The following is a 27,688-nucleotide window of genomic DNA, read 5'->3' as shown; positions in this document are numbered from 1 at the left end:
TCTCCACCCATGGTCTGAGTGTGTGGTGGCCCGGTGTAATGTTAAGCTCCCTCTACACAGCTTAAGCATTTTTGTGGACTTACTTGTTGAAGAATACTGGTTCTGCTTTCTTGCAGCGCCGATGTCTTCTGCTAGCACCGGATGCTTCTCTGAAGATTTCACTGCTAGGAAGGGGAAATTTTCACTCTCTTATTCTCTCTCTTCTAATTTAAAAAATACGCTAATTGTGGAATATCATTCAATGCACTAGAATATATTTATTTCCACATTGTACAAAAAAACAAGTAAACTTTATGATGTAAACCCACACATTACTGGGCACCCAAGATCAGTTAATTACACATTTTTGAACACAATTAATATATAAGCTTTTATTGTGGCTGACTATCCACATCCAGTCCATGTACTCTCAACAGCAGTCCAACGTCTATTAAACAGTCACTATCTTGAGTCACTCCATTTGTTTTTCAACAGCACAGAGCTAAATTACTTTTTGCAGCTGGCCACGGGTCTTCCGGGCTGTATGTGTTTATTCTTGGCAGGTCGTGATGAACACTTGCCAGCACTGACGAATTTTCTCCCTTCCAGTTTTGCCTGCACAAACAATAAATGGGTGCAGTATCCCATGCTCATCCTTACGCCCTGCTTTAAAATAACACGTGTTTGAAACGGTTGGAACACAAGTGTCTTCAGACTTTCATAACATTCTGGGGGCACTACAAGTGTTGTGTTGTCCACATCACCATTTCATCACCATCGATGTGCAAGTCACCCATTGTGGACTCACCTGAAATAAGACTTACACCCAGCAGCCAAAGTTCTCCAGATGGGGCCTTGGAGCCAACAGTGCCACACAATCACTTCATTTCGTTTTTACTGTCAGCATTGTTTCCATGAGGACCCCTGGCTTGTCACCATGACCGTACAAGGTGGTGCTGTGCCTAGCACACTGGACTCGCATTTGGGAGGACGACAGTTCAAACCCATGTCTGGCCATCCTGATTTAGGTTATCTGTGGTTTCCCTAAATCACTCCGGGTAAATGCTGCGATGGTTTCTTTGAAAGGGCACAGCCAAATTCCTTTCCCATCCTTCCCTGATCCAATGAGACTGATGACCTCACTGTCTGGTCTCCTCCCCCAAACAATCCAACCCACTCCTGTCACCACCACCATTTACCTCACCGAGTGCAACTGTGCTCTTCAGAGTGGTCTCAGGAGAGTCGATGTCCACCCAGTCAGCAGTGGAGTGTGTGTGATTGCATGTCACAACCTACAATATTATCATTTGGGGTGAGTGAGAATATTGCTTTTCTTTTATGGTGACAGTCATAGAGTTGAGGAGTGGGGTGTGTGATAATAACAGAGTTACTTTTGTAAAACCAGAAGAACCAGTGAACTTATCACAATATAAGAGTAATTACAGAGACGACTGGTTAGAACCTGTGCACTGTACACAGTGAAGTTTGCTTGGGCATTCTGCCCCTTGTGCCATGACAGTAGCAGTTGTCTGCTTTACAGGGTTATTACAAATGACTGAAGCGATTTCACAGCTCTACAATAACTTTATTATTTGAGATATTTTCACAATGCTTTGCACACACATATAAAAACTCAAAAAGTTTTTTTAGGCATTCACAAATGTTCAATATGTGCCCCTTTAGTGACTCGGCAGACATCAAGCTGATAATCAAGTTCCTCCCACACTCGGCGCAGCATGTCCCCATCAATGAGTTCGAAAGCATCGTTGATGCGAACTCGCAGTTCTGGCTCATTGTGTCTGTTCACTTCACCATTAAGAAAAAATGTTGCTTCATCACTGAAAACAAGTTTCGCACTGAAAGCATCCTCTTCCATGAGCTGTTGCAACCACGCTGAAAATTCAAAGCGCTTGACTTTGTCATCAGGTGTCAGTGCTTGTAGCAATTGTAAATGGTAAGGCTTCTGCTTTAGCCTTTTCTGTAAGATTTTCCAAACCATCGGCTGTGGTACGTTTAGCTCCCTGCTTGCTTTATTCGTTGACTTCCGCGGGCTACGCGTGAAACTTGCCTGCACGCGTTCAACCGTTTCTTCGCTCACTGCAGGCCGACCCGTTGATTTCCCCTTACAGAGGCATCCAGAAGCTTTAAACTGCGCATACCATCGCCAAATGGAGTTAGCAGTTGGTGGATCTTTGTTGAACTTTGTCCTGAAGTGTTGTTGCACTGTTATGACTGACTGATGTGAGTGCATTTCAAGCACGACATACGCTTTCTCAGCTCCTGTCGCTATTTTGTCTCACTGCGCTCTCGAGCGCTCTGGCGGCAGAAACCTGAAGTGTGGCTTCAGCCAAACACAACTTTATGAGTTTTTCTACGTATCTGTAGTGTGTCGTGACCATATGTCAATGAATGGAGCTACAGTGAATTTATGAAATCGCTTCAATCATTTGTAATAGCCCTGTACATGTAATCATCTTGGGCAAATGGTCAGGTAGTGAAGGGAGTCCAGATAGCTCATGATTAGGCAAGAGATGTAGGTTGGCAGAACAGGTAGCCTTGGAGTGTTCAATCTGTGTTATTCTTGGATTATTATTTCTGTGTTATTAATTCTGAGTTATACAAATGAGTAATAGTGAGGCAATGGCAAAATTAGACACACAAGGTGTCATGAGAGAGGAGGCTATACTATCATAGGTGAATCAGGTAGCTCAATTAAGGGTGAATAAATATTTTTTTCAAATAACAAACTAGCAGAGAAATATGAAGAGGCGAAGGAGTGTATTCAGCTGATGCTAGCCTTTTTTCTCCCTTTTCTGGTGGGTCTCCTGAGGATGTGTTAGCATTTGTGGGGGATCTCAGGTCATCAGCTGGCTTAGGGGGTTTGCCAAATAAGCAGTTATTACAGATAGCGAGGAGAAGCAAAATCGATTGTACAGTGCGCAGATGTTTTGCACAAGACATAGCATTTTTATCAACTCATATGTGGATTAGGACATAGATGTAGGAAACAGAACAGCACACAGTTTTTCTTTAAATGTTTGAGCATAATTTCCAAGTGGCCTAGTAAGGCATTTGAAGGTTTGCATACAGAATCAGGAAATTTGATGTAAACACTTATAAGTTAACACAGAGTAAAAAGGTAAACAAGGTGTTGCTACAGGAAGCTGTGGACATGTGCTTAATGCTTTCCTAAGAGGTTTAATACCAGAGATGTCTGGAAGAGTGCACATTCGGTGCCTGAGGACTTCCATACAGCAGTTAGCATAGCACTGGAGTATGAGGAATCTGATGTCAACAGGTGTGGGGAATTGGAGAAATATGCTCATGTTGAGTGGCATATCTTTTAATTTTGAACATTCAGGGCATGTGCAGAGGCACTGCTACTGCCCGCAGAGGGGTAGTAGGGATGGTGGGGACTCCCAATGATTCAATAGGGCTAGTGGTATGGGCGGTCTGGGCTGTAGAAAATACACATTAAACTTAAGAGGAAACTTAGAGTTGCCAGCAGGAGTTCCCAGTAAAGACAATGCAGTGACAATGAATGCAGAGGTGGAATGTGTCATAGTGGGTGTAATAGGTGGTAGGAAATATAACGTTTTGTTGGTCTCAGGGGTGATGTGTCAGTGGCCTCAGCAGAGTTAACTGGTTTGAGATACTAATTGCTCGGAGCACAGGAAAGTGGTATACACCCATTAGGATTAATAGCAATGAATTATTTGTTTGAAACTACTAAGTCTAGGCAAAGTGTGGAAGTGGTGTCTCATGTACTCAAGGGTTACAGCATGATTCTGAGGTTAGACTTTCTGCATTATCATGGCGTAACTGACATTCAGTGTTGTATAGTGGAACTTATCGAGAAGACATTCCAGCTAGAGGAAGCTGTCAATGTTCATCAGTCATGAGGAGCTTCTAGTGTACAGGACAATCCAGGTAAACTGCAAATACTGATATTAATACTTCATTCACATGATTGTTCATCGAATGGCACAGGAAAGTCACTATGGGTGAATCTGGAACTTGATTTCTCAAGTGATATGTTGTGTACAGTGGAACAGCTGGAGAATAGTGAGGTACTGCATGCACTGCATAGTTTGACATAGTGTTATAAATGTACAAGAGTGAGACGAAGGCAAGGTAGTACCCACCAATATGGATAATTTTGACACCAGAGAGGTCAAGGTTTTGAAGGCAACAATTTTGGCTACATTGGAAATTCCAGATGAGGAAGATTGCTGCACAGGAAGTATAGCTTGTGAAAGAGCACAGAATGCTGCTACAACTGCATTTTGTGAAAAATTCAGGCATTTGAAGGAAATGGAAATGACACAGAAGGAGGACCTATTACTAGAATTTCAAGATCTGTTTTTTATGTTATTTTATTTTTCATGAAGGTCATTGCCTACCACACCAGTAATGCAACACAGGATTCTGACAGGGAGTGAAGCACTGGTATACGCTGCAATCAATACTGGAGGAATTTATTAATCAACAATTGGCTGGCAGTATAATGGAAAAATGTGGGGGAGGGGGATGGAATTGTAATTGTATCATATTAGTCTGTGGACAATTCAAATAAATACTGATTCTGTTGTGACTGCCACCATTTACTGGTAGAATTAAAACAGATGCCTACCCAATTCTAAACATGGGACCTGAAGAAGGGATAAAATAGTTAGAAGTGATTCCTGAGGATTGAGTAAAAACTGTATTTTCACCACCTTTGGCACACTGTCAGTACAGGAGGATGCCATTTGGGTTAAAAAATGCATCAGCAATATTTCAGAATTTATTGGACAGAGTACTAAAGCTGTGTCAATGTCTGGTGTATTTCGATGACATAATCATCTTTTCGAGAGATAAGCAGTAGCATAGGCAATGACAGGGAAGCTGATTTGATACTAAATACTGAGTAATGTCACTTTGCACTATAAGAAGTCAGCTATTTAGGCCATGTAATTAGTAAGGACGATATAAGAACTGATCCTATATTAGTGCAATCTGTGAAAGATTTTCCAGTGACAGGAACAAACAAGGTGTTAAATCTTTTCTGGGTCTAACAAATTATTATAGAAAGTTCATGAAGGAGTTTGAAGATATTGCATGATCAGTTATGTAGTTGTTGAAGAAGGGTATTTATTTTGTGTGGTCAGAAGTATGTTAGGGAATGTTTCTCAGATTAAAGTAGTTCTTAATATCAAGTCCATTGTTGGTGTTCTTGGATATTCAGAAGGAGTTTATATTGTGATATGATGCATCAAACCATGCACTTGGGTGTGTTCTGAGGCAAGAGGTTGATGGTCAAGAATGTTTAATTGGCTTTGCATCAAGTTGAACAGAGCAATGTAGAAACATTCTACAGTTGTACCTGTAACTGTAACTGTAATAGTAAGTGGAGAGAGAGATTCTGAGCTTGGTGTACAGAGTAATCCAATATTTCTTGTATAGAAGAAAGTTCAAGGTAGCAATGAACCATGCTGCTTTGAAGTGGTTATTAAATCTGAAGGACCAATCCTGTATACTGACAAGATGGTCCCTAAAACTCAGTGAATTTGAGTACAAAGTAATCAGCATAACAAGGAAGAAGCTTGGATATGCAAACAAGTTAAGCAGGAAAGCAGCAGTAGTACAACATTGCTGAATGGAAAATAGCATTCACCAGGGATGTAAACAGTTTAGCAAGCAACTGTAGTTCAACTTGTGTGACAGCTTATTGTAGAGAAACAAAATCAGGACCAAAGGTGGTTGTGCGAGCAGAGTTGAAGGAAGGAGTAGTATGTGAAATGCATGATTATCTCTTATCAAGCCATTGGACTTCCAAGACAATTGATTGGAGAATGGTAGAGAACTACTGGTAGATGGGAAGGCATAATAATGTTGATCAGTATGTCAGAAATCATGGAGAATGTGTGCAGCGTGCAGATTTGAATCAGAAGCAGATACTATTGCAGAGATTTCCAGAAGCAATGGAACTATGTTGTCTCATTGGGGTGGACATGTTAGGAGCATTCAGTCAAAGACCAGCAGGTACCAGTAATAATTTTGTGCTGACCATAATAGCCCATTTTTCTCATTGCATCAAGATGGTGCCAGACCACCAGGTAGTCAGTCATGCAAGCATTAGTTGATAAGTGGGTGTTGTAGTTTGGGATGCCAGAGACATTAATTTGGACCAACAAACAAACTTCATGTCAGACCTGATGAAGGAGGTGTGTCAGTTATTAAAAGTAAGAAAGTTAAAAACTAGTCCACTTTATTCTCAAGCTAACAAAAGGATGGAAGAGTTCATTGGACAATTTGAGAAGATGCTTAGTTATTACATGAATGGACACCATTGGTATTAGAACATGTATTTATCCTTCATAGTGAGTGTGTATAACTCCAAGGTTCCCACAAGCACAGGGTTGTCATCATTCAAGTTGGTATATAGTAAGGAGATTGTGTTACCTTTTGACTTGATTATACAGAAAGGATGCAGGAATAGTGAGTAGATCTGAGAATTTACAAGAACCGTGAAGCAAGCATGAAAGAAAGTCCAGCAAGCAAATGTTAAAATAATGGAGAAGTAAGAAGAGGCAATAAAGTGCACAGGAACATTACTTCAGTATAAAGCAGTCCATTGGGTGATGTTGTCAAATTCATATGTTCTGAAAGGAGAAACAAAAGTTTTTAATTTGGTACCAGGGTTCATACCAAGTAACTGTGAATAAGATCAATGATAGTTCATGTCAAGCATCTGCAACCATTCAAGGATGCATTAGAAGCATTTCCACGAAAGGTATTAATGAAGTTAAGGTAGGAGGCAAGGAAGAGGAAGAGAAAAGATGAGCAATAGAAGAGGAAGTCCATATACCGCAGGCTCAGTATATGTTGAAGCCAAGGAAGTAGCGGATATGTATTATGTTTGTAATTTTGGCTATTTTTTGTGTGTTGCATAGGTTATTGAAGTTGTTTTGGATACTGTCAAGTGTTATAATATGGTAGGAATTATCTTTAGTGTGATAAGACATGCTGTTCAGAGACAGGAGGCTTCTAAAGGGAGGGGAGGAGATAGTAATCTCTTCTGGGATGCAATAATGAACCCTGTCCTCAGGAAACCATATGAAGAAAGGTGAGAGAAGAAGAATGCCAATTTCGGCAATGCTATTCCTTTTCACTGAAGGTGGAGTGAGGGCACTCCAAGATCATCACCTAGATGGAGGAGTTCCATTCTCCAGGCAGTGAGGCACAGTATCATCCATCCACAGATGGTTAGTATTTACTGTATGGGAATTGAAAACAAGGTGAGGAGGCTAGAGGAGTTGTTTCCAGGAGTGTAACAATTAGCAAACAGTAACGGAGTGCTTAGGGAGGTACCAAAGGAGCACAGGAAGTTGCCTGGGGCATAAGCGCAATTGAGGGAGGAGATGCGGGAAGGGATAGGGGTGATGCCACATAAATCAAGGAGGATAAAAAGGAAGAGCAGAGATACAGGGGGTAGAATACTACATACAATATTTGGGACAATAGATGTAAATGATGTGAGTGAACTGAAGAAAACTCTGGAAGCCACAAGTGGGGTAGTGGAGGTAAATAAAACAGCTATGGAGTGGCATCCCATGAAGATTGTGAATGTTTTGACAGCTTACTAAGGAAATTATAGATTATGCTACAGTCTTGGCTAGCACTCTAAATTGGGATGTGGAGGAAATTCAAGCACTGATGCAAATATTAGATACAAGAATAATACTGATGAGACTACTGCAGGAACTAGGGGATAGTATCTGGTATGAAGGAATGCAGTAGATGAACTTGCAAGAAGCCATGCATCAGGCACTACATGCACAGTTAAGTGCAGTCTTGCTGTCACCTGAACAGTACCTGAGGGTGCTGGGAAAGGTACAAGAAGAATTACCACTGGAATTACAGTTAGTAGAAGAACCAAGCTTCCAGAACTTATCATTCTACTACCTTGGACAACTGCAGGTGTGACAACACATAATGCATGGTTGTACATACCAGTGAGGATTCTGGTAGCAAACAAGCGTGTGTTATTCAAATGTTATGTGCTGCACATCTATAGAGTAAAGCTTACAGCACTTGGGAGATTCATCCAAGTGAAACAGGAGAGGGTATTACTAGGGGCAGAAAATGGGGATTGACACATAGTAAGAACGAATGATGAGCTTGAGCAATATCAAAAGTGGGGTTGTCATGATACGCCCAACTCATGAGGTTAGAATGAGTGGAAGCACAGGCATCATACAATTGCTAGGGGGAAAGCAGAGTGATGTCCATGCCAAAAAATGGTGATGGAACCAAAGCCATATTTTCAGAGAACTGGTTTGTGTTGGGTGTACTCCGTTTAAAATGGTATAGTAATGGTTGCTAGTTACCACAAGCAATAAAAGCTCATGGGAATAAGACATGTGGAATTAGAAGACTGTGGACTGGTCATCAATGGAATTATATGTGACATGTAGGATGTACATTTCTTTTACAACATTCAATGATGACAGTTAGTCTGTTAAATGTAACATAGTTGTAGCTCTATTTGCCAGACAAACATCTAGAGATGTCACAGTTTCAAATGTAGCTGACAACAGCAACGGTAAATAAATTTTCAGTATATAAAGCATACAGCCCACTGGTTGCGGAGATGTCCTTCAAACAAAACACCTCTATCCTAAATGACACCTGGGAACCAAGCCAGACCATTCACAAGCTCAGATGACAGCTGTGCACAAAGGGCAGATTACTGCAGATCACAGTTGTTGAGCATGTGGATCAACATCAGGATGGTAGACATCAGGTAACAATGACCCTGAGTGTTTCAGTTCTGTGTACCACAGTGGCTATTATTTTGCTCTTTCTACTTTTTTTGTATCTGAAACGATGAGCTGTGCATAAACCTGATCCACGGATAACTTGAGTTCTTGTAGAAAGGTTTCCCATAGTGAAGGATGGAAAATAGATTTATAAGGTATAAGATAAATATAGTAATTGCATATCAATTAATAACTGAGATGCAAAGGGCAGGCTCTTCTCCATGGTTGGGGACAGTGTAGTGTCAATACCCAGTCTTTTAGCAAAAGTAAAAAAGAAGGAGTGAGAAAGCCACTAGGAGCACTGCATTAGCAGCCGCAGGCTTGTGGTCACAATTTGCCAACATACAGGTCAAGATAACATGCATGTAAGGGGATTGTGAGATGTGGCTAGCCACACTCAGTGGAAAACTCTACCATGCAGCAGTAATAATGACAGCAGTTGGATTGACGTCACCACACCAGGGCAAGTCTCTTATTGTGAGCAACATGACTTGGTGCCAGGTTTAGTGAAACAAATGCACTTCACAGCAATATAAATGTGTCAGAATTTTGAGGCTGTTGCACTTCCTTCCATTAGAATACAGGAGCACCACCATGAACTCAGGGCTATGCCAGATAGCAAGATGACTGGGCATTACGAGCTGTAGCCATGGGTTCAGGATGAGGCAGCACCAGGTGCTGCCTGCAGTGTGTTCCTCACAGGACCTAGTGCAATGGCATCAAAAACCTACCATCTGTGCCTGCTGCCATCAGCACTGAGATCCCCATGGGGCTTAATTACTCAGTGCCAGCTCCTGCCCAACTCGTGCCAGATGGCAGCAAATGGGATCCCATGCACAGCAGTCTTCACACGCTGCTGAGGTGAATGCATGTGGGGCGGCTCCAGGTGCCATGGCTGCTGGAGAACTAGTGGTCTGGCAACATCAAGTCGGTGGCTTATAGGAGCCACCAGCTGCCCCATGGCCTGCCATCAGCAACTCAGGGCACTTATATAGCAACCTCTCACCGGGACATAAGTTGCCACTCTTACGTGAATGGTGGCCAGGGTCAACAGAGTGAGGCGTGTTTAGCCTTTCTGAACCACAACAAAGCAAGTACCAAAGTTGAATAAAACATTGTTTACTGCCAGAAATTCAAATGGTTCAAAAGGCTCTGAGCACTATGGGACTTAACATCATAGGTCATCAGTCCCCTAGAACTTAGAACTACTTAAACCTAACTAACCTAAGGACATCACACACATCCATGCCCGAGGCAGGATTCGAACCTGCACCCGTAGTGGTCACGCAGTTCCAGACTGAAGTGCCTAGAACCGCTCGGCCACTTGGCCGGCCTGCCAGCAGTGTTGCCATTGGGCTCTCTGGCCTGTTATCATCACCACTCACCATACTGAGTGCAACTGCAGTCTTCACCACATTGAGAAACTTTACAACTGCCCCTTCTCTGTGACAAAGCTAGAGTGAGTGTTGTCTGTGGCCTTTGACGTAACACCTAGTCAAAGTAATGTGCACTACAAAATATTGTAGAACCATGTTGAGAATATAGAAGAAATCCTTATTGGACTTCTCAACTGTATACGGGAGACAGGAAACTTCTCTGACCATTGGAGGGATGTATTCCAAATTCATCTTTTGCAACCAGGAAAAGATCAAACTTTTTATGTAAACTGCAGGTGGTGGGGTAGAAAGGAAAGGAAAGGGAAGGGAAGGAACTGATAAGATGATATCAGCTGCATCAGAACTTTATGTGGAATCAGCAGCAACAGGCAAAAATGTGTGTCATACTGGGACTCAAACCCAGGATCTCCTCCTTACTAGGAAATTTTATTAACCACTGTGCCATCTGGACATAGTGTTTATTGCAAATGCATGACTTTGGCCCCTTTGGGAATATAAAATTAGTGAGCATGGAGGACACAGACCGGGACTGCAGATAGGTGGCACTAGAAGGTAGTGTGGGTCAGCCAGGGAGATTGTCACGATAGTCTGTGCATTTGCGATAAATACTGCGTTCAGATGGTGCACTGGTTAATGTAACTACCTAGTAAGCAGGAGATCCCAGGTGATGAAGTGTTTCCTTATCTAGGTTCTCACCTGTAGGCAGTTCATTAGTCGTTTTCAGTATAAATTCAGAAAATATTATACCAAGACGGATAATATAATTCTACTAGAGATGGCTACATAGTGGGATTTCCTATACAGTATCAATAAAGACTTCTTACACCGTTTGGAGACTCCATCATTGGGGTATTTGGGGAAAACTACCTATGTTTATGTGGTCCTTTAAGTGATGCTGATATTTCTGCTGTGGTAGAAAACTTGTATGAACTCAGTTTGAGCTTGAGAATGACATTTAACTAGGAAGTGTGCTGTCACCTTCCTCTTTTTCACTAATAACAAAGTAATTTCTATGTTAGAGTAACTGTAACAATGCTCTTCATTGGTGGAGAATTTTACTGTATTTTCTTCATCCTCCAAACCAGCAACAGCAACACATCAGTAGCAACTGACATTAAAGAGACTGAAGGACTGGTCTGCATGCAAAGAACTCAAGCTGCCAGCAGCAAATGGTGCACAGAGACTTACATCATTCAGCAAACATGGATAGTCCACTTGCATTGATAATGAGAAACTCCATTCTGAGTTTGCAATATTTGGTGACGTTTCTGGGCCTCATTTTTCATAAAAATATCTCATGGTGCCACACCTGAAACCACAGTCCCTCAGAACACTTAACATTTAAAAATACGTCAACTTTAAGTCTTGGGAAACTGACATGTCATCTAATTGAGTTCTAGGAATCTTTATTTTTTACTTCAGAGTTGATTATGGATAACAGGCATGTGGATAACCAAGGCTTCCATGTTCAGAGATCTTAGATACCACACAGCATGAGGGTAGAAGCTGACCACAGATGGCTTTGGGAATATCTTCTTTCCCAGCCACTTTGTTAATGCTGGTAGCCATTAGTAGCCATAGAGTGGCAACTCCTCATGGTAATTCAGACCTGGAAAGTTTCCAAGTCCTTGGGAAGACATCCAGTACGGTACTAAACTTCCACAGACTCACCATGTCTGCCAGTTGGCTGCAGATTATATTTGTGCTCAAAATCAATGCCTTGTGGCTGTTTGCTCATAGTGGAATATCATTACATTGTGAAAATACAACTTGTTATAGAATATTATGTATTATTAGTTGACTTTACCATCAGGGACACTATCCAATTGAGTAAACACTCACCATAAAGCCACCACATGTCAGTCAGCTCTGTAGCCCAGCTTCCTGAAATTAATGCTGAATGTCATCCACTGACCCAAGTAATTTGGATGCAGTTTGCTTATGGTGTATTACACAATTTGTTATCCTGGCTTATGGTGTAACAAATGCCAAAGTCCAGTTCCTGCATGCTTAGTTGATTTTGTAGGAATGTTACAAGCAGTACAAAGTTCTTTGTTACAAGACTTACGTAATACTTTATTTCTGAACTGTGCATTAGATTATAATTGAATGTAGGTATCATTCTGTAGTTCTTGAATTAGCAATACAGGTTTATTCTGTGACTAATTTCCTTTCAACACAGTCCCTCTACCACAAAGAGAAACAGAATTGATTTCCTTTTTCTGTTTAAACAATTATTCTCACTGCAACAATTTTGTATGTCATTTCAGTCCAGCTTTTGATGTTGGGCAGAAGGGGAGAAAGGAATGGAAAAAAGTACTGGTACACTTAAAATAATGAGAAATGTGAGACAACATATAGTCATAGCTGCTTCCCGTGATGATGTGTGATCATTGGTCTGAGAGATTGCTGTTCCATAACTTCATTGATCAAACAAGTACTTTTGTCTACATTTGGATGAGCTCTCTCTGGGTATTCCTGTATTCCTATCACCAACCACAGCTGACCTTTTCTCTCTATCCTTTATCTCTATGTACTTGTATCCCCTTTAAAATTCACCATACCTTTCCTGTCTAAGACAACTGCTCATTTGCACATCTTCTTAAAATAACACAAATCTGAAAGCTTTGTCACACTGTTACCTCCTTTTTCTTTCAACTATGTATTGTTTTGGGTTTCTTTTATACACTAAATGCTTGTACTTTTTCAAATGTCTTGCAATAACTAATTGGATGTTTTTATATTAGTGAAATCTTGAACAAAAAGGAAAAAATTATGCTGAATTACAAAATTTATTTCATACTATTTCAGCTGATTACAGTTGGTCAAGATTCGAGTATTATGGTTTGGGACCCATGGATTGGAAAGAGACTCCTGTTAATACAAAATGCCCACCATTATCTAAAATTTGGAGAGATTCATACTGTACAAATAACTGCAGCCACATACAGTCCTGATTGGCAACTTTTGCTAACAGGAGCTCGTGATGGATCCATAAAAATGTGGAATTTCACCACTGGAATGTGCCTGCTTACCTTAAATATTGAAAAAGACTGGTTGGTGCATATACAGTTCTCTCAGTATCTCACAGTACATACAGGTTTCAAAGTATATTTTGTAATCTGTTTATGTCTACTCAAAATACAAATATATGTGGCCTTTATTTTCTTTGGTAGCTTAGCCAAGACACACTATCACAGTATTCAAACTGAAGTTCTGCTTATGCTGTTGTAATTCCAGATACAAATAAATCATGCATGAAGTTCTAAATTATTTTATATAAACACAGTTCCGATAGCCCATACACACTCAGATTACAAAGCCAGGTTGAGTCCAACATAAAAATGCAATTCATCACGAGAGTGAAGTTACTATGGGCAAGTAAAACAGAAAAATGTGAGAGTCCACTCAAGTGTGGGGTTATGAGAAGCTAGTTTGTTACTCAGTATCTTGAGGTGACCCTGGCTGCTGGTGGCTGTCTTCTGGTGTGTGCCATGTGGCCGCCATGTGGTGGCCGGCCCTGTGCCTACTGGCACTGGGGCAAGGGAGTTGAATCATGATGGCTTGTGTCTGTACCTTGTGAAATTTTGTGCCAGCCATGTCAGTGTTGCTGGTACAAAACAACTGCTAACATGATGGGTTACCACAGTCCTCTCTCTTTGGGGAGGAGGGTGGGCACCGTGGGTTGGTGCAACCCCAGAACCCCTCTGCCACACCGAAGGCTACTGTGTGATATGTAAGAAAGCAACATGCATGGCCTCCTGAGCATTGGAGACTGCCACCCATGGTATGGGCAGCAGCTCCCTGTCTGCTGCCATTGGAACACAGGGCTGGTAGCGTTCTTGGTAATGATGAGTACACTGCAGCCAACTGCCGTACAGTGTGATACCAGCCACTTAGGATGCTGACACTGAAATGGGTGTCATGTGGACATCTGGCTCCTCAGGTGTTGGAACAGGACCTTGTAGGGGCAATTCTTGCAGTTCATCTCTCAGCTCTGCCCACTTAAGGATCTTGTCTACCGCTAGCTCCTGATGGTCCTATGGGAAGGGGCGGGGGAGGTGGGGAGGCGGAAGAGGCTGAAAAGACAACAGATAAGAAGGGCAACAGGCAAGGACAAGCTTAGTGCAGGATGCTGGATTAGGGAAAGAAGATGCACCTGGAGAAGTGGCGGCAAGGATGGAAAACTTGGTTTCAAAATGTGGGCAAGCATGGGAGGTGTATGCAGGGACAGTGGAGGCTAGTTCCCCACATACAGACATAATTTGTTGCAGTGGTGGGCCACCAGAGTGTCACTGATCTGCACAGTGAAGACTCACCAAAACTTTGCTGGCTGTGGATACCACCAGAATCAAACGAATGCAGAGAGCAAACATATAAGGGTCACTCAAAAAGAAATGAACTGGAGGCATAATTACAGAAACCAGTATCTGTATGTTTGGAGTATTGACCCTGGCTGTTGAGACACTTGTCCCACTGTGCCACTATGACACAAGGTGGTGAATGGCATTATCATAAGATTCCCGGGGCTGCAATGTTAACCAGTACCACATGCACAGCTGAATGTCGTCGTCCAAGGTGAATTGGCCCCTCAGAGCCCTTTTAAGGGGACCAAAAATGGCTCCCTTGTAATTCACTTTCTGCAACAGTGATTGCCCAATATTACTTGCAAACCTTGACCATCCTTCACCAAGTGATCCAATCAAAACGACCAGGCAATGTCACTTGTGGGGTCATTCTGCTTTATGACAGCCCAAAACCTCATATGGCCAATACAGCCATGGCATTCCTGCAGAAATTCAAATGGGAGGTTCACAGCCACCCTCCAAACAGTCTAGACCTTTCTCCCTGTGATGATGCCATTTTTGGTTCCCTTATAAAAGCTCTGAAGGTCAAACAATTCACCTCGAATGACGAGATCCAGCTGTGCTTGAGGAACTGGCTAAAATCGCAGCCCCGGGAATTTTATGAGACAACCGTTCACCACCTTGTGTCACAGTGGGACAAGTGTCTCAACAGCCAGGGTCAATACTTCTAACATACAGGTACTGGTTTCTGTAATTATGCCTCCGGCTTATTTCTTTTTGAACGCCCCTTATATATGTCCAGATGTTGGTAACAGGTGTGTATTGCAGTGACTGAGGTGCATGAAGTGGGTGAAGAGCCAGCAGCAGGAGGTGTAGCACTCTGCATGTCTGGCACCTGTGCACCAACTCTGCTGGGCTCTTAACCCCAAAAGGAGTGGATCTTTAAGAACTTAGAAATTGAGAAAGCACCACTTCTCTTGGGGCATCCCTGATGTACTTCTTCATCAGCATCCTGCCTGAAGGTCTGTACAAGGCATTCTACCTCCACATTGGACCATGGGTGTAACAGGGTTTCTCTGATGTCATGTATGCCATGACACAAACAAAAGTCGTGAAAGATATGGGAGGTGAACTGTGTCCCCTTATCCATCACCAGGGTGTGGGGAAGGTCTTCAAGGGGAGAAGATCTAGGTGATGGCATGCACAGTAGAGTCTGTCTTCATAGAGCACCAACTACAGTGTATGGGAAGTGGTGGAAGCATCAATGATGAGGAACCAAACTTCACTTAAGAAGGGACTCACAAAGTATCCATGGAAGCAGCCACAGAGCTGGGTGGGTGCTGACTTGGTAATAACATTGGCATCGAGACAGCCTGGCATTCTCTGCACACACAGCAATTAAGTGCTCAGTTTTCTGGCTGGCACCCGGTCAGTAGATGTAGAAGCAAGGGAGTATCTTCATCACTGATGCACCCAGTGCAAGAACCAAAGGACATCCCATCAGAGAGAAGGGAGAATGACCACCCAGGCAGGAAGTGTTCCACTGTCAACAAGGTCTGCCAGTGATGATAGTTGGTCTGTGGTGCAACACAAAATAATTATAGATGGTTTCTGACATCTGGGGTGCAAGTCAGTCAGACTGTTCTCACTGTACATGTTGCTGCACCTGCCAGACAACAGGATCTTTGCTGATAGCAAGAGCAATATGAAATGTTGAAATAGGAAAGCCATCCACAGTCTTCTGAGTATCTTTATCAAAACAAAAGTGGAGTATTTCCTCCTGGCAGAGGCCATGTTAGGGACCAATAGGCAGACAATAGAGTTTGTCCACATTCGAGCGATGAGCTGTTGGGATCAAGTGAATCTCATAATGGTAATGGCTGATGAACTGACCCTGTTGTAGTCTGTTGGATGTCTTATCCAGAAGATGTGCAGTAGGGCTGAAGAGAGAGATTAATAGCTTGTGAGCATGACAAGAGGAAATTTCATACCATATAAAAACTCATGAAACTTCTTGGTTGCATAAATAATAGTAAGGTCCTCTTTCTCAATTTGGAAATAATTTTGTTGCACCATATTGAGCATCTTGGAGGTGTATGTTATAAACTGCTCTGAACTGCCATGATTGCAATGGGCCAGTGCAGTCTACAGCCAAAAGTGAGATACATCAGTAGCCTAAGATACTGGTCAGCTGGCTGAAACATGGTGAAACAAGGGGCCAAATAAGGAAGATCCTTCAAAGTCATGAATGCCGGGTCACAAGCAGCTGCAAAATGAATAGTGCGCTCTTCTTCAGTAACTGATTGAAAAGATGCACAGTTGTAGCTGCTTGTGGGATGAATTTATGATAATATGCAACTATACCCAGAAAAGCATGGAGCTTCTTCGTGTTAGTGGCTCAACGTAGAGCATAAGTGGCAGTGATGCAGCTGTTCATTGTCTGTATCCCCCACATGGAGATGACATGTCTGAGATATTCAGCAGAAGATTGGAAACATTGAAAATTATCCAGATTGCCTTGAGACCTGCATGCTGCAGAGTTTGAAACAGAAGCCAAAGGTTCCACAGATGACTCTCAGCGACCACAGTACTGCCAATATAGTTGATACAACAGGGAGTATGTTGTGTGAGCTGCCTCTAAAAACATTGAAAAATAGCTGGAGCTCTTGTTACCCCAAAAACTAACAATTTATAACTGTAGAGACCATACAGGCTGTTGACAACAAGTAACTCCTGATATTCTACATCAAGTTGGAGCTCCAGATAATGTCTCTGATAAATCCATGTGCAAAAAATATTATCTCCCTGCCAGTCTTATCACCAGTTCACTGGAGGTGGGATGGGTTACATGTTGATTACAGCCTGTGCATTAAATGTCACTTTAAAATTGCCACATAGATGAAGTTTGCCAGGAAAGTAGTCCACTGGCTGGACAAAACAGGATCAATCACATCCAAAGCTCTCAACATGTTGAGTTCCTCCTTTGCTTGATTTTGGAGTGCCAGTGGCACTAGTCCGGCCCAAGAAAACCCAGGCTGTGCCAAAGATTTAAGGGTGACATGAGCAGTAAAATCCTTAGCCTTGCTAAACTCGGCTGCATTTGGTCATTAACTGGGTTAACCTGATTGGCAACTATGAACACAAACATCATAGAAACATTCCAGCCAAACAAGTTTTCTGTAAAATTACTGCCCACCACAACATAGATAAATGGATGGACTAGTGACTTGTATGCCATGTCTTCCATAGATTGTCTAAGAATCAGGATTTTTTGTCTTTTGTAGCTTATATTATGACTTTATTTAATTAGATAATAAAAAAATCTACTCACCAAGCGGCAGGAGAACATACACGTAAAAGAGAGAAGGAGAGCCTTTCCTTCTCATCCCATACAGTAAGTATCCCCTGACCCACGATTCTGGGTGACTTTCGCAAAATCTCCACCTTTTCCTAGACCTCTCCAGTCCTTTCACTACACCTCTCTTCCTTCCCCTTCCCTCTTATTGCCTGAAGGAGGAGCCATTGGCTTTGAAAACGTGCCAATTATAGCCATCTTTTAAGTATGAGTTATGCCTCCACTTGGTGAGTAGATGTTTTATCTATCTAAGTAAATAATTTTGTCAATAAGTGATTGTTTTTGTTTTTATATTATGACTTGTAATAGGAGACAAAGACAATGCACTGTGGCACAGATATGTGTGAGAATTACTAAGAGATGCTGTGACACCCATATCTACCTGCAGCTGAAGTGAATTCCTATTGATACAGTGATTGATGAACAACTTGTTAGAAACTGTAACATTAATGTCTATCAGTTTGGAGCCCAAGAGAGTGGCACAAGTGGGCAGTGCATGACATACTGTCAAAATGTGTCCTTTCTTCTAAAAGTGATATCAGGAGGAACAAATCTGGGGGCAGTAAGGCCGACCATGGTAAACAAAATAAGCAGGACACAGGGAAAGAGCTTGTGGGAAACAGATACTATGGATGTGTTGGTGCGGCTTGTGGTTCCTGTGTGTGTTGCACTGCCACAGCTTCTGCCTATGAGGATGTGGCTGACTTGAGTGCTTGCTGTCATCTAAGGCAGCAGTGGCCACATACACCCAGAAATCAAACTGACCTGCTGCACAAGAAACTTAAAACATAATGATAGCATTCTGAACCATAGTATCAGTGTAAGTCTCCAGATGTTGAGATGTAACAAAGCAGCATTTCTGACTAAGACCCTGCAATTCTGTAGGCCAAGTATGACATGAATGATGAAGTTGTTTTCTGCCCTGATAATACTCCACCCGGAAGGAAATAACATGCATACACTGGCGATAATAAGATGACAACAAGCTACACATTTTGTCAGATGAGAGGAACCAAATTTAATATAGGTTATACATGCAGGGTTAAATCCTAAAGTGAAAAAGAGCCTTAATGGTAGCATCTTACATTACCTGGAAGTTGGTGGAGTGTTGCCATGAGTGCTTTTGCATGGCCCCAGTCCTCTGCAGACTCAACAGGCAGAGAAGGGAGATAGAAGGCCCAGCAGTTGCTGTGGTTTTGCCAATAATCTAGTCACTGCTCTGTCCAACATGGCTGTGTGCTCCTGCTATTGTAATTCCAGATGCCAATGGCTTTCCAACTTCTGCTGGAGCAAACTTGGAAGCATCACATCCAGGGATGCACTGAATGTCAGCATCAGATCAGCAAGAAACATGCATTAAAAGTGCAGCTGCCCTGATTGCACTATATGTTTTACTTTGAGAAGCAAATAAGAACATGCACAAAGCACTAAACATTTTAGTGTGAATACAGTTCTGATAGACCATACAAGTCCAGAGTAAAAAGCCAGGCCAACTCCAAGGTACAAACACAATTCATCCTGATATTGGAGTTCAAGTTACTATAAACAAATACTATAGCAAAATGAGAGTGAATTATCTCCACTCCATGGTTTGTTGCTCGGTGTCTGCAGCTGGCAATGACCATCAGTGGTATGTGCAGGCCCTGAGGTGGAGCTGTCTTTTTATGTGTGGTTGTGTCGCAACCTAGTAGCTGAGCCCTCACTGCTGGCACTCTTGCAGATTACCTGAATCATGACAGCTTGTGTCTGCACCTTCAGAATGTTGTGGTAGCCACTGCCTTAGCACCAGTACAAAACATGAGTTAACCCGATGGGTTGCCATGGATACAATCAAGATTTTAGATGTACTAGTAAATGTTGGAGTAAGTGTTGTGTTGTGGTGAATTGTAATGTTCTGAAACTGATCACTTTACAAATTAATTGTTGCTACTAATGTGAAGCTGAGTGGAAAGAAACTTATTGATACATGACAAAGCTTCATTGCTTTAAATGCTATTTCATATTTAAATATCCACAATACTTAAAACATTGTGGATAAATTAACAGATACAATAAAAGTAGTTCATCTGCTGAAAGACAGGCAAAGATGAACAGTGAAATGAAAGTCAAAATAGTAAAATGTCTCTTTAGGTCTATAAATTAAAGGCAAAAAATTTAGCCTTCTTTAACTCTCTGACCATTAAAGAGTCACATAGTGGAAAATTTAAACAGGAAGTATTTGAGGTATATTTAATTAACTCTTTAATAAAACAAATTTCATTCTTGTTCTTAAAGATAGGAGCCATTACTCAAAAAAGACAACTTGTATTTTTTGTGGGGGGGGGAAATTATATTATTAGCAATGCCATTATGTTACATAATTTTAGCATATACTGTATCAACAGTAATTTCAATATCAAGCACCAAATTGCCAATAAACAGCTGGAAGGTTACAGTTCATTAGTTAAGTAGAATTTATAGAAGAAATTAATGGTTGTAAGTTATTTAATATTGCTCAGGAATAGCCACTGAATAGCCACTGACAGAATAAGGACATTGATGCATAAGGGATGAGAAGCTTGATAGTGAAATAAGCATTTTGGGCATTTAAATATGATGTATATGCACTTTGGCTTTTGAGAAGAGGTTCAAATATTACTGTAAAAAGTTAAGAGCAATGTTGCAAAGTGATAAAATTCTGGATTGGTACTCAGGAGAACCTGATATAAAATCAGGCTACCTGTTCCTGATACGAGGACACATGAGAAGACATAGCTACCTATTCAATAAATACTTGGAACAATATCAGTTAATAATACAGCTTTTAAGTTCCTAAGCAGCAGAAAATAAATCAAAATGAAGTAAAGTAGATCCTAGCCCTTAACTAGGAATTAAATGGTAGCAGGTACATAAGCAAAATCTGGAACATAGTATTTCTCCTAAGAAATGTTATTTCAGAATGAATTTTCACTCTACAGTGAAGTGTGAACCAATCTGAACATTGAAGCAGAGTGAAACTGGGTTCAGGATGGGACTTGAAAGCTGAACCACTGTTGGTACAGTAATTGCCCACAAAGGTGAATCCAGTGTTAAGTTCCAATGGGAACCTAGTTTTTAATTTCCAAGAAGTTTAGTGCACTTTCAGTAGTTGAGTGAAAATTCATTCTGGAAACATTCCCCTAGGCTCTGGGTAATCCATTTCTCCGCAGAGCTCTTTCTTCCAGGAATAACAGTCACACAAGGTATCCAGGAGAACTTCTATAAATTTGGAAGATATAACAGAAGCACTGACAGAAGTAAGGCTATTGGAGAAGATTGTGAATTGTTCTCTCATAGCTAAGTTGGTAGAGCAGTTACCTGTGAAAGCAAAGGTTCCAGTTTCAACTCCTGAACCAGGCCACAGTTTAAACTGCCAGGAAGTTTCAAAACTGGAATTCTTCTTGTGTGTACAAGCATCCATTTGTCCTTTTGCTGGGGTCTGAGAAGACTGTAGGCTGAATCAAGTGGAATAGACAAGATGAACAACACTACCAAGATGAAGGGATGATCAAAGAAATAAGGAGGACAGAGCAACAAAGGGCTAGGGTAAGAATGCAATACCAAAAATATCTTGCACTAGTACAGGCAGTGGTGCAGGTGTGTTGCATATGCTAGAAAAGTGGGTAAATTTTTTGGTGGTAGGTGCAGGATAGAAAAGAGTTATAAGGAGGCCTCTAAGTATGGGGGAAGATTATAAACTTGTACACCTATGAGTAAGTCTAACATGACGGGACAACAATGAAATGAAGGTAATGAATGTGTTAAGGGGATGAGAGAGGGGGGAGTTTGATTGGGACAAGTGAAAAATGAGAAATGAGCCCACAGGAAGAGTGGAACTAAAGTATGCCTTGGAGAGACATTTCCCACTTACACAGTTCAAGAAATATGGTGTTCAGAGGATCCAAATGGCACGGGTTGTAGTGCTGGGCAACCATGTTGTGCAAACAGTAAACCCAATTTGTTAGTAACCTATTGGCCAGTCTCTTTTTTTTTTTGGTGTTGTTTAGTAGGATTTTTCATTAGAATCAAATGACTGAATACAACTAATCTTCACAAACACTGTGGGTTTGAGGGAATTACCTCACATACTTTTTCAACCTTTTCAGTTATACAGGAATGATGACTAAAGTTATCAAATTCTTTCAGAGACAAATAACATAGTATCTTACTTAAATGAGGTGTGGATAAAAGAAAACTTAATCATAGCTAACACTTGGTTCAAGAATCATAAAAGAACCCTGGAGATACTAGAAGGTATCAGATAGATTATATAATCGTAAGACAGAGATTTAGGAACCAGGTTTTAAATTGTAAGACATTTCCAGGGGCAGATGTGGACACTGACCACAATCTATTGGTTATGAACTGTGGATTAAAACTAAAGAAACTGCAAAAAGGTGGGAATTTAAGGAGATGGGACCTGGATAAACTGACTAAACCAGAGGTTGTACAGAGTTTCAGGGAGAGCATTAGGGAACAATTGCCAGGAATGGGGGAAAGAAATACAGTAGAAAAAGAATGGGTAGCTCTGAGGGATGAAGTAGTGAAGGTAGCAGAGGATCAAGTAAGTAAAAAGACAAGGGCTAGTAGAAATCCTTGGGTAACAGAAGAAATATTGAATTTAATTGATGAAAGGAGAAAATATAAAAATGCAGTAAATGAAGTAGGTAAAAGGGAATACAAACGTCTCAAAAATGAGATCAACAGGAAGTTCAAACTGGCTAAGCAGGGATGGCTAGAGGACAAACATAAGGTTGTAGAGGCTTATCTCACTAGGGGTAAGATAGATACTGCCTACAGGAAAATTAAAGAGACCTTTGGAGAAAAGATAGCCACTTGTATGAATATCAAGAGCTCAGATGGAAACCCAGTTCTAAGCAAAGAAGGGAAAGCAGAAAGGTGGAAGGAGTATATAGAGGGTCTATACAAGGGCGATGTACTTGAGGACAATATTATGGAAATGGAAGAGGATGTAGATGAAGATGAAATGGGAGATATGATACTGCGTGAAGAGTTTGACAGAGCACTGAAAGACCTGAGTCAAAACAAGGCCCCGGGAGTAGACAACATTCCATTGTAACTACTGACGGCCTTGGGAGAGCCAGTCCTGACAAAACTCTTACCATCTGGTGAGCAAGATGTATAAAACAGGCGAAATACCCTCAGACTTCAAGAAGAATATAATAATTCCAATCCCAAAGAAAGCAGGTGTTGACAGATGTGAAAATTAATGAACTATCAGTTTAATAAGTCACAGCTGCAAAATACTAATGCGAATTCTTTACAGACAAATGGAAAAGCTGGTAGAAGCTGACCTCAGTGAAGATCAGTTTGGATTCCACAGAAATGTTGGAACACGTGAGGCAATACTGGCCCTATGACTTATCTAAGAAAATAGATTAAGGAAAGGCAAACCTACATTTCTAACATTTGTGGACTTAGAGAAAGCTTTTGACAATGTTGACTGCAATACTCTCTTTCGAATTCTAAAGGTGGTAGGGGTAAAATACAGGGAGCGAAAGGCTATTTACAATTTGTACAGAAACCAGATGGCAGTTATAAGAGTCAAGAGGCATGAAAGGGAAGCAGTGGTTGGGAATGGAGTGAGACAGGGTTGTAGCCTGTCCCTGATGTTATTCAATCTGTATATTGAGCAAGCAGTAAAGGAAACAAAAGAAAAAATTGGAGTAGGTATTAAAGTTCATGGAGAAGAAATAAAAACATTGAGGTTCGCCGATGACATCGTAATTCTATCAGAGACAGCAAAGGACTTGGAAGAGCAGGATATAAGATGAACATCAACAAAACCAAAATGAGGATAATGGAATGTAGTCTAATTAAGTCAGGCGATGCTGAGGGAATTAGATTAGGAAATGAGACACTTAAAGTAGTAAAGGAGTTTTGCTATTTGGGGAGCAAAATAACTGATGATCATCGAAGTAGAGAGGATATAAAATGTAGACTGGCAATGGCAAGGAAAGTGTTTCTGAAGAAGAGAAATTTGTTAACATCAAGTATAGATTTATGTGTCAGGAAGTCGTTTCTGAAAGTATTTGTATGGAGTGTAGCCATGTATGGAAGTGAAACATGGACAATAAATAGTTTGGACAAGAAGAGAACAGAAGCTTTCGAAATGTGGTGCTACAGAAGAATGCTGAAGAGTAGATTGGTAGATCACATAACTAATGAGGAGGTATTGAATAGAATTAGGGAGACGAGGAGTTTGTGCCACAACCTGACAAGAAGAAGGGACCGGTTGGTAGGACGTCTTGTGAGGCATCAAGGGATCACAAATTTAGCATTGGAGGGCAGCGTGGAGGGTAAAAATCGTAGAGGGAGACCAAGAGATGAATACACTAAGCAGATTCAGAAGGATGTAGGTTGCAGTGAGTACTGGGAGATGAAGAAGCTTGCACAGGATAGAGTAGCATGGAGAGCTGCATCAAACCAGTCTCAGGGCTGAAGACAACAACAACAACAACAACAACAACAACAACATTAATTTTATGTCAGTATCAATGAAGGAAGTAAAAATGAATTTGCTAAGGAGATGATGGAGAAATGAAAGAAACATATGTTGACAGTAAAACAAAAATTAGAATTTGTTGAAAGATTTGAGAAGGAGGAAACTGTTGCAAAACTAAGTGCTGGGTATGGCATTGGAATGAAAACTGTTCAGTATCTTAAAAAGAATAAGCAGAAAATACAGGATTTTGTCAGGAAATGTCATTCTAGTTCTGGACCATCTGCACAACAAAGAATGAAGATATCTATATTTGATGAATTAGATGCTGTTCTTTTGCAATGAATTAGCCAACAACAATCACAATGTGTTATTGTTTTCAGGCTCAATGTGGGCTGGAAAAGCTGAATTTTTTCATGAAACTCTAGGGGTAGAGGGAGAATTCAATGCCTCATCTGGGTGGCTAATCTGATTCAAACATCAGGGGATTTGCAGACTTACTGTGCAAGGGGAGTAGCTTAGTTCAGACATCACAGCAGCTAATTCCTTCTTAGAAGAGTTCCAAACATTTGTGAAAGAAGAGAATTTCATTCCAGACCAAATTTATAATGCAGATGAAAGTGATTTGTATTGAAAATGTCTACCAATGAGTACCTTTGCTTTGAAGAGTGAAGGTAGTGCTCCTGGATATGTCATCAATATTACATGTTAGAATTTTTTTGCAACATTACTGCTTCTGGGAACCAAAAAGTCAATCTGCCAGTGACCAGAAAAAAACCAATAATAGGAGGATATTGCAGCTAAGAATCTCCCTGTGCAACCAAAAATGAGTACGGCAGATAGTGAAATTTTCAAGAACTGGTTCACATATATTTTGTGCCATAAATTTGGTGATCTCTAGAAGAGAAAGAATTGCCACAGAAGGCTGTTCTATTGCTTGATAATACAGCTTTATACCCTAATGAGAGGATTCTTGTATCTGATGGTGATCTCACTGTAACTAAGCTTTTACCACTTAATGTGACTGCCATTATACAGCCAATGGGCCAAGATGTAATTCCAATGGTAAAATGGCACTACCGAGTAAGTCTACTGAGAATGCTAGAAGTATGCTGGAAGAATTTGACAATTGTAGATGTTGTACATGGGATTTCTGATACCTGGGAGGAAGTCAAGCAACGTACACTGGTTTGACCAGGGAGAAAAATTCTTCCACATTTAAAAGAAAGTGATTTTCAAGGTTTCGTTGATGAAGAAGTAACAGCTGCACAAATAATGAGTCTAGCAATGGGTTTGAATGGTTTTGAAGACATCAATGAAAAAAACTTGAATGACTGGCTGAAGTTGGTACATGTGAACCCAGCTTCCCGTACATGAATGATGCTGAAACTGTGACCAGTGCCTCGCAACAAAACACAGAAGAGAACAGTGAAGGTGTAAGTGGGGATGAAGTCAGTGACCTTCTCAGTCATTGTACCACATTTCAGTATGTAGATACTCTTCTAGATTATATGGGCCAGAGGGGGTTTCAGTACAAAGACATTATTGCTGAAAAAATAAAATAAAATGCCATGCAAAAAACTGTCATCTCCTCTCAGAAGCAGGCAAAAATAACATACTATTTTAAGAAATAAACAGGCCTACTGTATGAATGCAAAGAAATTGGATAAACTTCTGAACAAAGAATACATGTTTGAAAATATCTTGCTTATTTAAGGTTCAAATGGCTCTGAGCACTATGGGACTTAACTTCTGAGGTCATCAGTCACCTAGAACTTGGAATTACTTAAACCTAACTAACCTAAGGACATCACACACATCCACGCCCCTAGGCAGGATTTGAACCTGCCACCGTAGCGGTCGCACTGTTCCAGACTGTAGCGCCTAGAACCCTCGGCCACTGCGGCCTCTTGCTTATTTATGTTTTTGATTATTCATGCATCTTGTCTCTGACATTTCCCCGAATAATCAGGAATATCAAAGACTAAAAAATTGGTGTTATATAACTGAAGTACATTAAAACATACACTCTTGTGCAAATCTATTGCATTTCCTTCTACATAAAAAAATAAATAATTGGTTTCCTGCCACTCTGGTGCAACATGCAGAGAATCATGAAATTTGTAAATAACAAATTGAGTAGCGTCCTTTCTGACTATACAAAAAGTAGACATGTATTTAGACAAACTTTGAGGCTGGTTTCTGATAGCAAACTGAGAATAAAATATGTATCATAGTGTTCATAAATACTGTTTTGGAAAATTAATGTTACCAACTGAGGTTAATCTACTGATGAATTAAATATAGTTTGTGTGGTAGTGTGATGCCTAATAGATGGATTTCCATATACCATGTACGTTCAATTATTTTTAGCTAGTCTGTAACATTTTCTTGTGTTGCACAAGTACCATAGTTATAGCTGTTCTGACATTTCTGACTTAAAGTGTGAGTGTGAATCTGGTTTTTTTCGGTTTAATCCCACAAATCACCTTCCACTTCTTTATGAGGTGACTTACTTGGAATTAGCAACCACTCTTCTTTACTGGATAGCCGATGCTGGAAACCCTCTTCACTCCTTCTACATTGAAAAATGCTAGGTACAGGAATTTTTAGACTCTTTCTACTTATGAAATAAGTAGACATACAAACTTTGCTTTTCATTAATTAATGATGTATTTGACTTTCATACACAATAAAACTCTCACTTTCAACATAAATATATAACTTCTTGTAAGTCCCTCATACAGTCAAATGTCAGAAACAAATTAAATTCCAGTTAAAAGAAAGTTGGCTTTGATACCATAACTTTTCTTAACATAAATCAGAAAATAAGTCTTGCCTATAGCAAGGTTACATCAAGAGTTTTCAAGAGTTCTTTTTCAACTGTCTTTGTTTTAATAACAATAGTCAATGACCCAGTAAGCACAGAGCTGCATATAAACTGCATGGTTCCTCCTTACACACTCACTAAAACATCTATGGATTGCCTGACAGGTACTTGTCGGTGCCGTTTGTCTACCGCATCTACTTTCTTCCCGTGACTGATTTTAAGCCTGCACACACAAATATGTGACCTTCAGTAGGTAGGATTCTGCCATTACACACTCATATCTAGAATATTGTGTGTTTGAGATGGTAGAAGGCTGAGTGGTTCTATAATTTATGCAGAAATTCTCAAATCACTACAAATCCGCCCCCCCTCCTCCCTCTTCCCCCCTCCCTCACCCCTCCCGCCTCAGATTGAACACGCAATATTTTATACATAATCATTAAGCAAATAATATCACTCATAATAACATTTCAAATCTTAACAGTATACATTTCTTACATATGTTTACATACAATTTCTTACATATGTTTATATA

The sequence above is a fragment of the Schistocerca piceifrons genome, chromosome 6, assembly GCF_021461385.2.
Source record: "Schistocerca piceifrons isolate TAMUIC-IGC-003096 chromosome 6, iqSchPice1.1, whole genome shotgun sequence".
NCBI lineage: Eukaryota > Metazoa > Arthropoda > Insecta > Orthoptera > Acrididae > Schistocerca > Schistocerca piceifrons.
This window is presented reverse-complemented; position numbering follows the sequence as displayed.